Source organism: Pollicipes pollicipes, unplaced genomic scaffold (assembly GCF_011947565.3).
Source record: "Pollicipes pollicipes isolate AB1234 unplaced genomic scaffold, Ppol_2.1 Scaffold_6686;HRSCAF=7923_pilon_pilon_pilon, whole genome shotgun sequence".
NCBI classification, from domain to species: domain Eukaryota; kingdom Metazoa; phylum Arthropoda; class Thecostraca; order Pollicipedomorpha; family Pollicipedidae; genus Pollicipes; species Pollicipes pollicipes.
In genome coordinates this window covers 2,077,818-2,096,856 of record NW_023596921.1, presented here as the reverse complement: position 1 = coordinate 2,096,856, position 19,039 = coordinate 2,077,818, and positions in this window count along the sequence as shown.

Here is a 19,039-nt window from a genome sequence, read left to right as displayed (position 1 = left end):
CTTGACCATGGTGGTATGAACTGCTGACTCATTCCGCTCTACATTCGCGGACTTAATATTTCTGTACAGCTTAGGTCAAGATTCTAACAGAGCTTCTGAGTTATGTTGGCTTAGAAAGAGTCCACTGGCCGTTGTGAAATAAAGAGCGCCGGCGATTTACTGCATGCGGCCGTTCAACGTCCACCCCTCACTTGATAATTATAATATTCAGGCAGAATTGATCCCGTGGTGGCTTCCGGCTTTTATTTCAGTTATAGGTGGTAAGAATAAAAACATATCTAAGAAAAATACGCGCCCATTAACAGATGGGCCGTATGCATTGATTTCTGGGGACCTGTTATTATCAGGGGACTATCTTTGTCAACCCTGTGAACCCCTCCCCCTCTCCCTTGCCAAGGCTCTGGCTGCGCGCTTGGGTGGACGGGACGTAAAGTACAGACGGGTTACTAACCTACCCAATGGGCCCTCTCCAAGCCGGAATGGGTCCTAGGCCAGAATTCGCCTTCTGCGTACCAAAGTGTGCTCTTCGCAACCGATGATGAACCCTCTAAAGGTCAGAATGAGCCCTCAACAGGCCAGACTAGAACTTCTACAGTTCAGAATGGTAACACTGCAACTAATAATTGTCCTCTACAAGCCAAAATGGGTTCTCCAGTCAAAAATGGGCCCTCTTAAGGTCAGGATGTCACAATACGGGTCAGAATGGCCCTCTGGAGAATAAAATAGGCCCTCCAAAGTTAACAATGGCCCTTCTCCTGGTCAGATTGGCCCACTATGCACTAAAAATAAGAAAGAACCCTTGATAGGCTGTAACGGACTCTTTACTGGCCGGAATGGGCCTGCAGGCCTAAATGAGCCCATGTACTGGCCAGAATGGGCCCTCCATAGTCAACAATATGCCCTCTACATGTCAGAACGAGCCCTCTACAGACCGGCATAAGTCATCTGCAGGCCAGAATAAACCCTCGACAGGTCAGAATGAGCTTTTGCACGCTCATATAGTCCATTACAGCTCAGAATGGAACCCTTACATACCAGAATGGGCCCTCCATCAGCCCTTCAAGTTGAGGGCGCTATCCCTCCAGCTAAGTCCAAACTCAAAAACCGTTCGTTTAATTTTCTCAGAATATTTTCCAACAGATAGAGCTTATGCAATTTCATCAGCCGATCTGACTCGGTGGCCTCAGGTCACCATTTTTATCTTCAAAAACCGCTGAAACAACTACGAGGCATTGCAGCTAAGTCCGAACTCAGAAACCGCTCAACAGATTTGCTCGGAACCTTTACTAGAAGATAGCCAGCACATACGATTTCATCTACCGTTCTGATTATAGGCGCAACATTGAGCGTAAGCTTAGTGATATGCTAATTGGCACATCTGAGCAGCATGATATTCTAAAAAAAAAAATACCGAAAAGCCGGTTTGGTTCATGTTACCGATGCCGAGCTGCTCCTCCCGCCACCTCGAGGCGTGCGTGGCCAAATGGATTTGTGTCGCGGGGCAAAAAGGAATTTTGAGTTAAATTTCACCATCAATCGCAATGAGAGCATGAACAACGACATTTCCGCGGCATCCGGCCGGCATCGTCTCGGCATCTGTCAAAGCGTTGAGAAATTACGTGATTTGGTTATACACCAGAAGGCTGAACTGGACAGAACCCCTGACCGACAAAAATCGTACGCAGTCCATAAATCCTATGAGAATCTGCTTACAGGGGCCGGTGACAAAATCACCTAATATCAGCGCAAAACAAGAGACGATCAGTTATTCAACCAGGGGCTACATCTCTCAGGGCTACGGTGACGTCACTGCCAAGGCCATCAATCTGCTGCTGCTCTCCGCTGATGTAAACGTTATTCAAATTGTGATATAGATCTGATTCTACAAAAAGCATAATGCGATTCTGAAATTGTTTTTGAGCTGGGGCTTTCAGCATTGTGTTTAGTTAACATCAACGGTCGTTTGAACAGAAACAGGCAACATGCTTTATAAACAAGGTAATTTAATGATGGCCTGACCTGGGATGGCTGTGTGGATCAGAACGATAGTGTTCTCTGCTCAGCGGCGAACGATCGGACGGGTAATCGTGCCTCAGTTGTGCGCAAACGGTTGTAGCTCCATTTCTCCTGATGCTGGTCCTGATGAATTCATTTTCAGCAGCGTTTTGCAACTCAACAACTGCTGTTCAAGAGGAGGTATTAGAAAAGTACGAGACATGGCCAGAGATTCGCCAACTCTATTGCCTGAGCTGTGACGGAAGAAACTGGGGTCAAGCAACTGACGCTGATGACCCAGCCGTATCTATATAAATATATAAACCGCGGATAAGTTGATGGTGCTTAAAAATAAAGGCTTAGGGGAGCCTGAAGTGTCCCTGAGCCGGTCCAGATACTGGCTGTCCCGTTTGGCTGGATACTGCGGGTTAATTCATCTGCCGGTGCAGGTCTTGCCCTCGCCGTCACTCGGCCTGGCGGTGACGCTCACTCGCGGTCTGCGCCTGACGGACCGGCCTCTCGTGGCGGCCCTGGGCGTGTCCCCGTGCGCCCGCCTTACACAGCGGCCATTTGGTGATTAATTGGATGAAGGGATAGAAATAAAGGAAGAACTGCTTGTTGTTTCCGATGTTGCCCTCCAGTGGCTAAGATCGTTCTGCTAGCGCTTCGCTGGCTATGGCAGTGTTGGTCAATATCCATATGCTTGCTGGTGACCAATATCCGACGCCAAAGCAGCAGCATATCCGGAGCCACGGGAAAATGAAGGATCTGCCATGATCTGATAGTTATGTTGAACTGATTGATTTCCTGATTAGGCGCACATTTTTTGCATACCGTAAATAAGTTCATATTGATCATCTACACTTCTAAAAGCGTTTCCAGTTCAGTCTGAGTGTTTTTAGAAGTGTTGCACAGAGTCAAGGCTCTGTATATAAGGTACGGTCATTGGCAATTTGACCGCTAAGTGAAGTGGTGCCGTGACGTCATCGTTCCCCCCGATAATGTTGCCTTGCAAACTGCGTCACGAGGTGCGCAGGAGCCGTAAGATTGGACAGGAGCTGATGACATCAGTGGAATGAGTGGCCCTATGGGATGAAGAAACGTCAGGGACCTGACATAATAATGCGTAGTTTTTAGTTCATTTAGTTATTTTGATTTCAAAACAATGCGTAACGTGCAACGCATATCGAGAGCCTCCCTGAACTCAGGCTCATGGCGTTATGTACATGACACTCTTTTTGGCTGAATGGAACGCAATGAGATCGAGCGCAGTAGCAAAACAGTTCCACAGCTCCGTATCTGTATACATTAAGAAAATGTTCCTGGGTAACTTGTGAGCTTCAGGAAAATTCACATGTACCTGCAACACAAATAAGTGGTGACATTCTGAGTAAATCTTAGTGGATTTGCAGTGCCATGCTATGTTGTTTAACTTATATAATTCATATTACGATGTTCGCATCAGCGTATTTGTTCAGTAATAGTCGGGCATTTTATCTGCACTACGTCTGTTAGTGTAGAACTGCAGAGCTCCAATGGGCTAAGAAATTTCGAACGCGACCTTTTGTGTGTTGAAAGCCGAATTGCTATCATAGGCAAGCAGCGTGGAATCGTAAACATATTCTAATTCACAAATACTCGCGAGTTTTGCCCACAATCCAGCTCAGTGGACTGTGCAGCGAGCGGGTGCGCCGCCAGCGCCGTGTTGACAGCGTCTGGCAGAGCTGGCGCTGCGCCAGCGGGGCTGCCGATCAGAGCTCGGGCGGCGCGCCTGCCAGCTTGTGTGGCGACGCGGGCCGGCGCCGGACCCAGCTGGCCGTCCGTCCACCAACCAAGCGAGGTGGTGGGCACGCCTGCTATCCATCGCTGACTGGACAACATATATGTGTCTGGATTCTCGGAATGAGTCCCAGGGGCGCATCACTGAGTCCTGGATCCCGGAACTTCCGGTATTTGGGATCCATTTTAGGGATCAGCTGGGAGCCAGGATCCACTTCATAAGTTTGCTCTAGGATATTTAAGGATATTCTCGCTGTGAGTTTTCTGTTTCGTTAAAAACGCCGCGCAAAAACATGCGTAACCCACGCAGAGGCGGCGCCACCGACTTTTTCCAAGACGGAGGGGGGGGGGGGGAAGCAAATCTAGGGCCTCCCAGGAGGATCGGGTGGCTTTCTGTTCCAACTCCGATCAAAACCTTTTCACTCAAATTTCGCCCCTTTTTGAGAAGGTTATCTTAAACACATTTCATACAATACATACGGGACGTACCAAATATCATATGCACACACACACACACACACACACACACACACACACACACACACACACACACACACACACACACATATATATATATATATATATATATATATATATATATATATATATATATATATATATATATATATATAATGTCTGTAATTATTGAATAGCTCTTCTTCACCTCATGGGCCGCCCATTGTTCTGATGAACCTCCACTTGAGCTAATGGGGCTTTATGTGGTCCTATTTCATAGGGCCTCTCGTGCACGTGATGGTGCCTTTTTGGATCACCTGGGCCTCCTCGCGGCTTTAGAGACCTGATGTTGGCAATTTGGGTCTGCTACAAATAAAATAATATATGTATTAGAAATAAATATATTGTCTCCCGTGTTTTTCTTGAGGGCCCTGCGTTTTATTTGGCGGAATGTTACGTCTCCGTCACCTGGGGCTCCCTACCGGCGTGGTGAAAATCATTAAAGTTCTTGAGGGGGGGGGGATATGGCCGCCTCCTTAGCAAAAGCTTCTGTAGGCGGCCACCTCGGTGATGCCACTCTGGTACCCAGCTTAGCTGGAAATGCAGTATACAGGTGATGACCACCAGGGGCGGCGGCACGTGTTTTTCTGGTCGTGTGGGACGGGCTGTCAGCGGGTCGTCTGGAACAGGTCCGGGCTCCGGAGCTTCTTAGTTTGAGCTTGCAAACATTAATAATGTAATGTTAACTTTTTAGTAACCATTTTATTCCTCATATTATTCCGAGCCATTCTGTACTATTATTTTAAACCGTCTCGTCCGTTACTTAATAAAGGAGTTAATTTCTATCCTGAATGATAACAGATGACACTGAAAACGTTACCCCCTAATTGATCTGGCTATATGTTTGATCATTTAAAAATTTGTCATTCTGGTTTAAGCCTACAAAATCCCAGTGTTCAAAGCTCTAAACTACTGTGAACTGTTCCGAAAGTTACACCAGATGGTGCATGTATTGTTTTATTTGGGCAATGAAATCTGGTTAACTATGTAAGTACTAAAGTACTGCAAAACACCACATGCGTTAGGACACGTCGATTAGGGTAAAACTACACATGCATGTGCAATACGAAATGTATTAACTGTCTAAACAACAGGCGGCCTAACGGAAACTTCGAGACAAGGACGATCTTTTTTATCCACATTCGCTACGGAGTACCTTAGTTCCGCTGTGAATAATCACCCACGATGGTGTGTGTGTGGTGGGGGGGGGGGGGGGGGAATGCTGCGTGAATGAGTCTGGAGAAGCAGTCTGTCGACAAAAATTAATTGATGCATGGGTCGTGGATGTTGTCTGTGGTGGATGTTGTTTTGGTGGATGTTGTCTGTGGTGGATGCTGTTTTTGGTGGATGTTGTCTGTGGTGGATGTTGTCTGTGGTGGATGTTGTCTGTGGTGGATGTTGTCTGTGGTGGATGTTGTTTTTGGTGAATGTAGGTCTCTGGCCTCCATCCATGCCTCATACTATCGGTAGGGACCATACCAACAACAGCCATCTTAGACTATGGGTAGGGACTATACCAACATCAGCCGTCTTAGACTATTAAAAGGGACTGTACCAACATCTCCTAGCGCAGCCCTGAGCTAATGGATCGGGCATATACTAACGTCCCCTAGCGCGGCCCTCAGACTGCGGATAGCGCATATACCAACTTCACCTGGCGCTGCCCAAGACAGGTTTGTTTGCTGCGGGTGCCTACGGACGGAATTTCTCGTCTCAATGACATGGAATTAATAGCCAGCTGAGCTAAGTCTGGATAAATTAATTAAACTTTAGTTGATACATAGCACTCACTTGCTTGGCTCTGTGAGGGGTTCTAGACTTTTTGACTGCTGGTGCGACCGTTGTGTGCTTTGTTTGCATGCGATACCTCCTGTTTATAGCGATGGTGTGTCGCTTGGATTGCAATCGAACATTGCACAGGTGTATTTTGCGTCAATACATTCCGTCATTTATTCTCATATAACTCTTCCAACTTTTAGCAAATGTGCAGACTGCACTATCTGTCTAGTCTTCGCATGCAATGTCAATAGGTGTGCAGAAATTGTGGCGCAACGCGAGCATGACTATGAGCTCGAAGCTGGCACCTCCAGCGGTCCTACAAAAGGATGCTTGGCTCGCGATACGGCGATGCTGGGTATGTGTCCCGGAGCTGGTGCATCGTTTGCGCGACCGTCGAAGAATGGTCTCTTGGCAGCTGGCCAAACGCTATCATGCTGACCCGCGAGGCTGTGTCGGGTATTGCGCTGCATATAAAACCATCCGCAGCCCTGCCTGGCAAGGAGATGGCGGGGGGAAGATTATATGATGAATCGGATAAGTCTATTTGGTGGGGTAGAATTGGGAGCAGCGCAGCAAGCCCCGTGTTCTAAGTGCTGCTCACAGAAAAGTATCCACGCAGAGCATGCACATTTTTATCTGGGAGGGGTAGAGCAGCGGAGGAATTTACGAGGAAGAAGCAGAACTATAGGGTGGCAGTAGGTCAGAATGTCATACTTTGATCAAGAAAAGTAAGATATGAACGCCACCTTGTGGTTACCGCCCGTAACTGCCCTAATTATGGAGTTTTAATCAATTAGGTCAAGGAGACAAATTTCGAAGATCTGTATGGAATTCTGAAAGGCCATAGCATCGTTCGTTTGAGACCAGTGACTTATTACTATCTGATGTCTTCGTCTACGCTCAATCTCCCAGGTCCCGTCGTATGATATGCACACTTCCAAAAGTGATCAATGTTGGCTTTTTACTTCATTGCTTACTGGCATACACCTGCACCTGCACACGCTCTCGGGTGGGTGTCAATTTGACCCAAAACCGGAAGGTTTTTCCAGGAGGATTTCTGAACGGCGCGGCCTTTGCATGGGCATAGAGAACTGAATAGCGGACCTCTTGATATGACAATATTAGAGGCACCTTATCAGGTCACTGACCTATGGCAGGCCCAAGTCAGACCTTGGATGTTGGCGGAGGCCATTTCTTGGGAAGTGTTCAATGTGATGCGACAACAGAACGTTAGAAGAAGCTACACATACCTGAAAAGGTTTCTTAGGCAATAAGACAGTTCAATTTAGAGTTACAACCGATTTTGTCCACCTAGGGTCAGGTTTGAAAGTCAGACCAGTCAGAGCTCACCTGCTTTTTTCTGGAGAGTTTGAGTTACGAGGAAGGTTATGGTGCTCATTTCGAATTGGTTAATGACAGGGACCGCAACAGACATGTTCCATGGACTTTTAAACGTCAGAGCAGATCACTCATCTGAAATGACCAGCGTCAGCATTTTTAAAAAGGAATATACCGCGTTGCGTAATCCCTGACGCCTATTCGAATGACAAAAAGGGGGCAATTTCACAAGTATGTGGTGACCTTGACCTTAAAAATGTCGAGCAAGGTCACTGACCTTAATTGAAAACCACTGACATTTTGCTTAGAACAGGGATATGGCTTCACGGCGGTTGCATGAGAAGGCTTTGGGTACTTGAGACACCAATCTAGGGTTTGAACTTCTTTGATTTCGAAGATTCGAACCGTATGCCATAATATAGAAAACTCAAATTTTGACACAGGTGAGTTCACATGCGTGCCAGCCCACCCTGCAAATTTGATACTTCAAGCTTTATCAGTTTTTAAGATATCGGAGGGGTTTAAATTGACCCCGAACCGGGCGAAGGGTATCCAACCGGCCACCCGGGCGCGTGATGAGGTAAGATCTTTTTCGTTTTGCCTATCTGTAGTGCGTTTGGAAAACAGGTAGTTACAGGGTAATACAGAGTTGTGGGAACAAAAAATCGTGTACTGCACCGAATGACCCTCAAGACGGCTTTTTCAGTTCAAAATATCAAGCAGATGTGCAATAATCCCTTAAATACCGTTCTCCATAGGTTATAGGGAGTGCTTCACATTTAGGTAGGGTTTTGAACTGAAAAAGCCACCTTAAAGATTTTTCGTGGCAGTTCACAGCCCGGTCCTTCTTAAGGCCTAAGCCCTCCAGTTTTGGCTGCACGTCTGCAAGGATATGCAGACTACTTCAGGAAGACTATAGCAAGGTTACCCAGGAATCCACGACGCCATAATGACGTCATTGAAATCTTTCCATTCCATTCGGCATGTGGCGATCAAGGCCAAGCAAAATATAGCTGTCGATTTGTTCAGATCAGGCGTTCGTGAGTACGATCTCCAGATATGACGGTCGTCATTTGGCCCTCAATCTATGTTGTGCAAGGTACAATGACATGATCAAGCAATGACATGTTGAAGAGCGTAGTTACTAAAAAGACACATTGTGTTCTCTAGAGCAGTCTTTTCCATTTAAAAGCCAATAGTTATAAGTGAGCTTAATATATCGTAGCCAATGCCTGCCTAAATACCTCTAAATGTGGAGCATTCCCTTTAAACCACTCAGGGAAGCTAGTGTGCCCTAGATGCGACTTATGCTATATCTATCGATAAGGCACAATTTCTGTTTCCGGTTGAGTCCATCACGAGTCAATGTCAAATGCCAAATCATCTCCTAATTGCACACGAATGTTGGTTTACTTTGCAATCGAACATATATCTAATCTGCATGGGTCGCTCTTCACGGCCGTCCTCTGGCGGCCCGCTGGCCCTGGCGCGGTGCAAACCTGAGCGGCGTGGGACGCGATTCCGCCGGGTACCTCCCTCTCAGGTTTGTTTTTTTTTTCTCCGGGCATATCCATAGCACTTGGGCGTGAGACGCAGTCTTGCCGCGCCACCCTCTACTACCTACTTCCACCTACTTCCACCCAAGTGTCTCGCCCCTACATGATCTTGTTTTTGACGGGGCCCTCATCTGCTCTTCCGGCACGGCCTGCGCGCGCAGACGCCTTGCCCGGCCTGCTCAGTTGTCGCTGGCTGGCTGGCTTATAGACAGTGTTCCAGTTGTTATGCCGAGTAAGGATTGTAACCAGGGAGCGGAGGAGATGTAGTACGAAAGAATACATACGCACGCGGATGCTACTAACAAGAGAATGCGTACGCACGCGCTAGTAGTGAAAATACCAGCTTCGCCTTGCATTATTATCAAAACACATATTTCTTGCAGCGGCATATGCGTAGCCTATGGGCAGCGTTTTAGTGCCTGCCCTAAAGCGCTGGAGGGGGCTGAGAAGCCACTCAAGGTTTTCCGGAATAAAGTCCTGTTCACACAGACTGCGTACCGTCTCCGCAACGCCTTCGCAACGGCGCCCGTTTACAATGATGAGTCCAGGTTTCAAACGTCTGCTCGGATCATTGGAGCACTTGGTCCGCTTCAATCATCTGGACATTTGGACTGTTTCAATCATTTGAGCATGAATGTTGGAACTGTGGATTTATCATTGCAAATAAAAGTGATGTTAGGTTTGAATGTCTTTTGAAATAGTCGAATGTGATCTAATCAGGTCTGTATTCACGTTCAAATCCCCTAAGAGATAATTTGGTCAGCCATGTTGTGCATTGTTTCCATAGATATTGATACGCGTGAGATGGATAAATGCTTTAAATAGCATCCAGCAAAACTACCATTTTAGTGTTTCATGCAGCATTTTCCCCTGCTTTCATCCAGAAATATTGCTGTGAACAACACATGTAACAAAACTGTAAAGCTACACATAACCATTACACCAAGGTAGAGTCACTTCAGATGGTGATCCATGGCCATTGCATTGATTGTGCTTTTTATTTTGCAGACTGCTTTCACCTGTTTGAGAACAGGACATCCACACCATCTTCTCTGTCTGTTTCAGCACAAGTGTCAGCGTTTTCAAGCCCAGAAAACAACCCCAAAGTCGGGTCTCAAGTTTGACGTTTCTCCTGCATCCGTTACCATCCATTTATCTTGGGTGGGTGGGACAGCAGCCTGAACGCCAGCCAGTTCGCCGCTACATTCAGGCGGTGCACGGGACGCAGCAGGAACATCACCGGGCCAGGCCCCACATCCACCCTGGCTGTGGGTCCCAGTCCCAGTCAGCGGGGTACCAGCGGCACGGATGGCTGGGTCCCACATCCACCCTGGCTGTGGGTCCCAGTCCCAGTCAGCGGGGTACCAGCGGCACGGATGGCTGGGTCCCACATCCACCCTGGCGGTGGGTCCCAGTCCCAGTCAGCGGGGTACCAGCGGCACGGATGACGACGACAGCACCGAGGTGCTCGATGTACTGAGCGACCACGACTACCGACCGCAGCTGTCCTTCGTGGTTGTCAATGCCGTTCGCTATATCGCTGCATTCGTCGTCCGAAGGGCACTGGACAGAGGAGGCTGCGCCACCCGGCAAGAAGCACTGGAGAGCCGTCAAAAGTTCGACAACACCACATCCTTATATCACCGTCAGTGGCTGAACAATCGCGATTGGCTGATGAATCTTTCCGTAGACGCAGTCAAGAGATGGCTCTGAGTATTAAGGAGGAGTTCCGCCGCTACATTGTGCAGCTGGACGCGGCTTACCATGCGGTGTCCTGGCGGATGCTGAAGAGCGCGGTGGTGTGCTGCATCGGTACCGATGACGTGTGAGATCCCGGCCGCCACCTCCTGGAAACTCAGGACGGTTTGGAAACCACCACGCCGAGCCGATCAGGGTGCTGGTGGCCCCCTACCAACGGGTGTATCTTCTTCACCAGGCAAAGTTTCACAACGTACGCTTGCAGAGGAACAGGATCCGGCAAAACGTCACCAGAGCAGTGCTGCTCAGAGGTTACCTGTGCGCACCGATATTTTGTCTTCATTCGCCGGTGGCATATCCAGCAATTACCCTTTCCTATGTAGGCGTACATTTTTAAGTCTCGTTGTTCTGCGCGCCACCCGCCCGGGACCGGAGGGGTTCCGCGCACAGAGCGTGGGAACGCGAACCAGCCGGCCGTGGTCAAGGGCTTCCCTCTCCCCTCCATCACACTCCCCCCCGAACCACCCCAAGAACCCCGCCGCGCCGGCGCCGCCGTCGCTCCAGATGCTATAGGCGTACATTTTTCAAGTCTCGTTGTTCTGCGCGCCGCCCGCCCGGGACCGGAGGGGTTCCGCGCACAGAGCGTGGGAACGCGAGCCAGCCGGCTGTGATCAAGGGCTCCCCGCTCCCCTCCATCACACTCCCCCCGAACCACTCCAAGAACCCCCGCCGCGCAGGCGCCGCCGTCGCCCCAGATGCCGTTTCGAGAGCCGCGCCACGTGGGAACTGGGCCAGTGGGGGACGCGCAGGGCCCGCCCGAGGCGAGAGCGGGCTGGCCTTGCGTCGTCGCCAGCGACACCACGCCCGAGATCTGGCCTAGGGGCACGTCGAGGGACGGACTCTGGCAGCGGAGCATGCCGGCCCGGCGACGGATTGGACGGAGGAGGCGAGGCGGCAAACCGATTGGGTCACGCAGGGCGACGGGGGCGGGTCGACCCGGTTGAAAGGCATCGGAATCTTATAAATTATCATGCGAGGGCCTCGTGAGAGGGGAGACGGACCGGGCAGTACAGAGTGCGAGGAATACGGACCAAGAGTTGCGACGTTCGACGCGGCGGGCAACAGTCACCGACGACGGCGCACACGATGTGAGTGCCCAGACCGTTGACCCCCCCCCCCCCCCTCATTCCATCTTACCGGGCCATGGACGGCTGGCGCCCCGAGTGTGCCCTTCCGCCCCGCTTCCCACCGGGCGGCGTAAGCCGCGGTTGCCGCAGAGCCGGGGAAAGGGGGAGGGGCTCGGGGGTGTTAGTGTGGTAGGTGTGTATGTCGCGGTCTATGGGTGATGGTTGGCTTCGTTGTCTTTGCGTATAAATACAGGTATTGGATTGCGTAGCGATGGTTTAGTGAGGGAGCGAGGCTGGACGAGGTCGGTTCGGGCGGCGGGAGGACACGCGGCCCGGCGTTGGGCGGGGTCGTGTCCGGAGCCCGGGACGCATACTTGGGCGCAGCGGCCAGTTCGTTGGTATGCCCCGTAGGCGTCCGGAGTTTATCAATGGCGGAAGCCATGCAGAGGCGCATCGGCTTGTCTGGGCCCTCGTCTGGCCGTCGTCGCGGTCGGACGCGATGTACGGGCCGCGCCGACATGCTATGGCGGCAGGACGTGGGTCAGGTGGACCGTTCGCCGTACATTTCTCGTTTCGTTTCCTTTGTCAATAGTTAGAAGCCGGTTTAGTGTCAATAGTTAGAGGCAATAAGCTGGAACCTCACGGGTTGGATCCAGCGCGCATACTCGGCCTTTCTCGCGTAAGAGGTTAGCGCGGCCTAGCTCCGCGCATGCTGCGCGGATTCCCCCAGCGAGCGCGTGTATTGCCCGGCTTCTATCTCCCTCTGCCTTTCACTAGGTCTGGGTTGCTCTCTGGCCAATTGATGCCCCGCGCTACTGTTTCGTTAGCGAATACCCATCTCGTCCGAGATGGATCCGACACGGACGCCGGGGGTTCGGTATGGGGAGAATGGCGTCGAATTCGCCGAACCGGATGTAACCCCGGTATGTAGGCTAGAGGTCGGAGAGAGACCGCCTGCGCCGGGATGTTAAGGCATAGCGGTGAGGTGTGCCGGGCCCGCGGCATCTCGAAGGGTTTCCCGCAGTTCCGCGAGACCGGAGGTTACTCGCGGGGCGTCGCCCGGGCCGGCGTTCGGGAGGTGACACGGACGCCATCTGTCAGTCGCTATGGGCAATTGCGGTAGAGGGCAGCACCCGACGGTGCGCAATGGCGGCGCGGGCACCCGCGACCGGCCGGCAGATGACTGTCTGCCGCGGTGTGGGTGGACGGAGCAGTCCACCGCTCGTGGCCCGCCAGCAGGTGGGTAGCCCGGCGCGGCCGTGACAAGGACGAGGAGCCAGACGACCGCAGTCCTGCTTTTACGCAGAAAGACGTTTGTGGGTAGCGCGGCACGAGACAGTTTCGTTTTTGTTTTTTTTTTGAGACGGCCGACTCGTTTTGTCGTTCCCCACTTGACCCCAGGCGTGACGGCCTAAGGAGGCGTTGGTCATGAAGTGACCTTGGATCCGTGGGGGCCGCCTGGGATGCTCAATCGTGCAGGGCGGTAGCGGAGTCTATCCGTGGTGTCTCCGCCTTGGGAGAGGGCAGGAGTCAGTCCGCTCTCTTCCGACGTGGTGCACGCCGGGCCTTATGAGCGATTGGTGATGGGATGTTCGGGACGGATAGAGATCCCGTCATCGACGCTCATAGGGAAGGCGACGAGGAGTCAGGTCGTCAGACAGGCCGGTCAGGCCGAGTCTCCAGAGCGTGCCGGCCGGGGAGACCGTAAGGCGTGAACGCGGGTCGCACCGGGCGCTCGTCGTCTGCCGAGAGGCCCCACCGTCCCATGAGCGCGCTGTCTGCCTCCAGGCCTCTGAGGGACGCGCTATGGGCGGTGCCTTGCAAAGCCTGCTCCGGCGGACGGGAGGCGAGGGCGCAGAAGCGCCGGAAGCGACGCCTCCGTGCTGGACGAGGCGCCGTCTAAGGCGCATGCGCGGCAGCGGAAAGCTGCGAGCGGTGGGTGCGGCCGTGTGAGTGCGGAGCCGCCCATCGTGGACGGAACGTGGGAAGCGTCGTCCAAATAGGGAGCCGTCACCCTGGAGGTCAGGCGAGGGAGCGAGTCGCCGTTCAGCTTTGACACTCGTGGTCGGCCCAGCAGCTGCGTCGGTGTCAAGCTGGCAAATCATCGTGATATGTTTGAACGGGGCTTAAACGTGCATTTATGGCAAGACCGAAATGTGATAAGTGAATTAAAATTTAACGAGGACCCATGCAGACGGCCAATTATAATGTCAAGGTGCGGGGAAAAAGGGGGGAGGGGGGGTCCCACCCGTGTGCGTGCCAAGGATGAACGAGATGGTGTGGGCGCCAGCGTATGCGAATGCTTGGAATGAGTGTGATGGGCGCCGAGTGCGTGGAGTCTGCGTGGATTAATTAAGGCGGGGGGGGGGGGGGGTCCCATGGTCATTACCTAGTAGGGCCCTTGTCAATATAGTTCGCCAGTGCGGGGGACCATTGCCGGTAGGCGCGTTAGTATGCACGCATTCCCGTTTTTGCCCCATTTAAATGATATCGCTAGCTAAAGGGTGGAGGTGGATACCGTGGTCAAGGGCGCACAGCCATGGGCGGGGAGACAGCCGTTCATGGTGCCTGACCGGATCCGCCATCCCGCCAATGCCCCGGTCACCCGCTTCATCCTAGCTCTGTGGCTCACATGAGTGTGTGTTGACGTCGGGTGTACCGGAGCCACAACGTGTCGAGCCGTGCGCTAACATCATGGAGCTCGTACGCTGACCAATGGGCTCCTCATTATAAATTTGCTCTCGTGGGTGGATGTGACAGCGGCAACCGGCGGCGTGCGACATCCAGCGGCGGCCAGGAAACCCCGCCCCATCGCACCGCACCACCACCCCAACGGTCAACATACACACCCCCACAGAGCTGGCGCCCAACGTGGGGCTTTCATTGGCAGCGTTACGGAGCCACAACCCCGCAAACCGACTCACGTCGCCGAACCCAGGACGAGCACGGCAGGGCGGGAGAGAGGCACCTAAAGCAAGATGGAAACGGGGCCGCCCGCTGACAAGACTGATGTGTTCCAGATGGAAAAATTCGTCTTCCACGCCGTGGACGAATATGACGGGACGCAGAACGTCGCGGAATGGATCAGGGAGCTGGAGCGGGCTAGCGACTTCGCGAGCTGGGGAGAAGACACCATGTTGAAGGTGGCACTAATCAGGCTCAAGGGAGATGCAAGCGAATTCATCGACCATTTGCAAGAGGAAGGGAAAGCGAAGACCTGGCCATCGCTCAAACGTGCCCTGAAGGAAAGGTACCAGACGGCCGGGCGTGAACAGTGGAACCAGTTCCTGCTCCACACCGGCCAGCAAGAGGGGAAGACCGTACACGAATGGGCCCAAGTGGTGAGGAAACTATCGCTATCTTCCCTGAGCCCAGAAGACAAGCGCGTGGGATTGGAATGCGGGCCGCCCAGCGGCACAGGGAGCAGCGACCGCGAAGGATACGGCGACAGCCTGGCACAGTCCGCAGGGCGACGGAACCCGCTGCTGGACTATATCAGGCGTATTAACTTCGTACGAGGACTGCGCCCCACCCTCCGTCGGATGGTTTGGCGTAAGCGGTGCGCTACGTTTGATGAAGCGGTGACGGTCGCGGCAGAAGAGGAGGCGCTGGAAGCGACTCACAGAGAGGGAGAAGTCCTCAATACGTACAGGGGCGGGCCAGAAGCCGTAAACCTGATCGAAACCCTCGTCTCCGCGATGGAAATCCGAGACGAAAGAAGAAAGAGGATGGAGACATCACCGGTGGGAGGAAGGAGCAGCCAACGCGACAGGGAAGAGGACGAGCAGCATCGGGGTCCCAGGAGGGACCCCGAGCTGCAGCGGCCATCACGGCGAGAAGGCGACTCCCATCCCTACCAGGACCAGCTGCCGCTGCCCCGCGGGCGACGAGAAGTGAACCAGTATCAGGGAGCATACCACGGCGGCCACGCCGGAAGGGGCAGGCGGACAAAGTCCGTGCACTGGCGATCGCACCTGGAGCACGGCGGGGATGAAGAGTGGCGACCGAGCCAGGGCAGATGGAGCGAAGAGGAGGCACAAGATTTCAGAGAGGGAAACTGCTTCTTCTGCCACCGGCCTGGACACTACGCCCGCCGCTGCCCCGAGAAGTCCCAGCGGAGGGGAAACGGGAGGAGTCGGCTGCATTAGGGGGCCAGCCGACGAGCGGTAACGAAAGGCCCTCACGCGTGGCAAATAAATATCAAGATCAGGCTGACCAGAACGTTCGGCGTCGTGACGGGTCACCGGCCCTGCAGAGCGGCGAGGCCTTCTCCGTCAAACAGGATCGGCCGAGGGCGAACCGGACGAAGCTGGGAAATGAAGAGACACGGAAGAGATACGAACGGACGGGGATATCACCTGAACGGAGCCGGGAAGCGCCGCCGACTCGGCATAAAGGTCAAGAGGCGTGGCAAGAGCAGAGCGCGCCGCTGACGCCGCCTCCAGCGGTGTGCACATGCACTGTGCACATCGAAGACCGTATTTATACCGCCCTCATCGATACGGGAGCAGTAGCTACACTGGTCCGGAGCTCCGCCCTCGAAGACGGATGGACGGGAGGCGACCAACGCGCACCGCTAATAGTCTTGAAGTCCGCGTCCGGCCACACAATCGACGTCCAGTGCTTGAAGCGTGTCAGGTTCACGGTGTGCGGAGAATCCATCCTCCACTGGTCGTACGTCTGCAGAGAACTGCCCCATGAGGCGATCATCGGCTTCGACTTCATCCAAGCACACGGGCTGACCATCGACGGCGCCAGCAGGACCATGTCCAACCGGCGCCACGTCAAAACGCCACTAGGCGTCATGACGGGAGAGGGGGCGCCAGCAGTCGGCGTTACCGGGATAGAGCCGACTCCGAAACCGGACGGGCCAGAACGGGTGACGCGAGAGGAGGAAGCCTACCTGGAGCTCGTGGAAGCAGTTTCGGTGCCGGCACGGACCGGGATGACGGTGCAAGCAAACAGACAAGAGGCAAGCGGGTCAGACCTGCGTGAGTCCCGCGGAAGCTCTCCAGAGGCGCAGGGTGAAGGCGTGGTGATATCGGTCTCCGACGAAGGGAGGCAAGATGGCGAGACTCTGGCCGTAGAGCTCTTCAACCTGGGGCCCGGGACAATGGAACTGGCCGCCGGATCCCGGGTGAAGGTCCCGCAGTCGCCAGCGCACGCGTCCGGAGCGAGCGTGCGAGAAGACACTGCAGCCAGGGCGAACGACAACCAGCCGGCGAGTCGGCAAAGTCGTCAGTGGGACGTCGGTGACGTGGAAATCGGGGAGTTGAGCCCTGAGGAAAAACAGGACTTGACATGGCTCCTGAAGGACTACGAAAGCTGTTTTTCGTGGGATGGCAGTTTGGGGAAATGCCAGCTGATCCAACACCGCATAGAACTGGCTTCACCGAAGCCCGTCCGGAGACCAGCTTACCGAGTAGCTCAGGCAGAGCGAGCGACCATCGAACGTGAAGTACGCGAAATGCTACAAAGGGGAGTCATCGAGCCATCCATTTCAGAATACGCCGCCGGAGTCGTGCTGGTCCCCAAGAAAAACGGCGAGACCCGCTTCTGCGTGGATTATCGGGGCATCAACGAAGTAACCAGGCCCGACCATTATCCCCTGCCTCTCACCAGGAGCGACATATTGGACACCATGGGGGAAGCCACCATTTTTAGCACGCTTGACTGTCAACAGGGTTACTGGCAAGTGGAAGTGGCTCCCGCGGACCGTCCGAAAACGGCGTTCCGGTGCTTCCTGGGGCTCTACCAGTTCGTACGGATGCCGTTCGGCCTCCGCAACAGTGGCGCCACCTACCAGCGCCTCATGTCGCACATACTGTCCGGATACACGGGGGTCTTCTGCCACTGCTTCATCGACGACGTGGTGGTGTTCTCCAAGAACTTCGAGGAGCACAAGGCCCATCTCCGCCTCGTCTTCGAGCGCCTTCGGAGGGCTGACCTAAGGCTGAAGCCCTCAAAGTGCGCCTTCGCGCGCGCCCAGGTCACGTATTTGGGTCACCGTATATCGGCCGGGGAGATCAGACCAGACCCTGAGAACGTGCGGGTTATTCAAGACCTTCCCGCGCCGCGCACGCTCCGCGAAGTCCGGTCGTTCGTGGGGATGGCGTCGTACTACCGAACGTTCATCCAAGACTTCAGCAAGCGGGCAGCGCCCCTCACGGGCCTGACGAAGAAGGGCGTGCCATTTTTATGGAAGGAAGAGCAGCAGGCGGCGTTCGAAGACTTGAGGGCAGCCCTGGTCTCTGAGCCGGTGCTGGCGCTGCCAGACTACACCCGCCCATTCATCTTGATGACGGACGGCAGCGCCAAAGGCTTAGGAGCGGTGCTGGGGCAGCGAGGCAACGCGCGGCGGGAGAATGTCATCGCCTATGCGTCGCGAAAGACGACCGGCCCCGAGACGTCTTATTCGGCCTGCGAGCTGGAGAGCCTGGCCTTGGTATGGGCGGTGAAGCATTTCCGCGATTATCTGGTAGGCCGGAAGACGGAGGTGGTGACGGATCATTGGGCCCTCCGGTGGCTCCTGTCTCTGAAGGCACCGAATCCCCGCTTGCAACGATGGCGCTTGGCTTTGCAGGAATATGACCTGGCCGTGGTGCACAGAGCGGGCAAAATCCACAGAAACGCGGACTTTCTGTCGAGGATCCAAGAAGACGTCGGCGAGAGACTCACGGTATCACTTGCTGAGCTAGCAACTCCAACAGAAGTCGACGACGGAGACCGCTCCCGTGGGGACGGCACCCTAGCTGGACTGCACGAACAAGGAATCGGAGCGCGGCAGGTAGCCGCCGTGGCGAAGAGTAAGGCTCACGTCAGCACGCCGAGAGGAAGCCAGAAACCGAGGAATCCAACGAGGACCCGGAGACGGCCCGCGGAAAAGGACGTCGGAGGAGAGGATGGCGGGCTGCCAGCCACATCGTCGCTGGAATTCGGAAGGACAAACCTGAAACAAGAACAGGCGCGGGACGGGGACTGTCAGCAACTGATGGACTCGATGGCGGGGCAAACCCCGATGCCCCTGTGGGGCCAGGACCACGCGTTCCGTGTCGCCGACGATGGGGTATTGGAGGACGTCACATGCGACGAGACGGAGGAGAACGCAGCCAGACCCGTTTTGCCGGCGTCTCTGATCCCAGCCGCCATACGAGACGCCCACGCAGGGCATTTCAAAACAAAGAAGATGCTCGCCACCCTCAGAAAGAGGTATTTCTTCCGCCACATGTACTCCCGGGTGCACGAGTATGC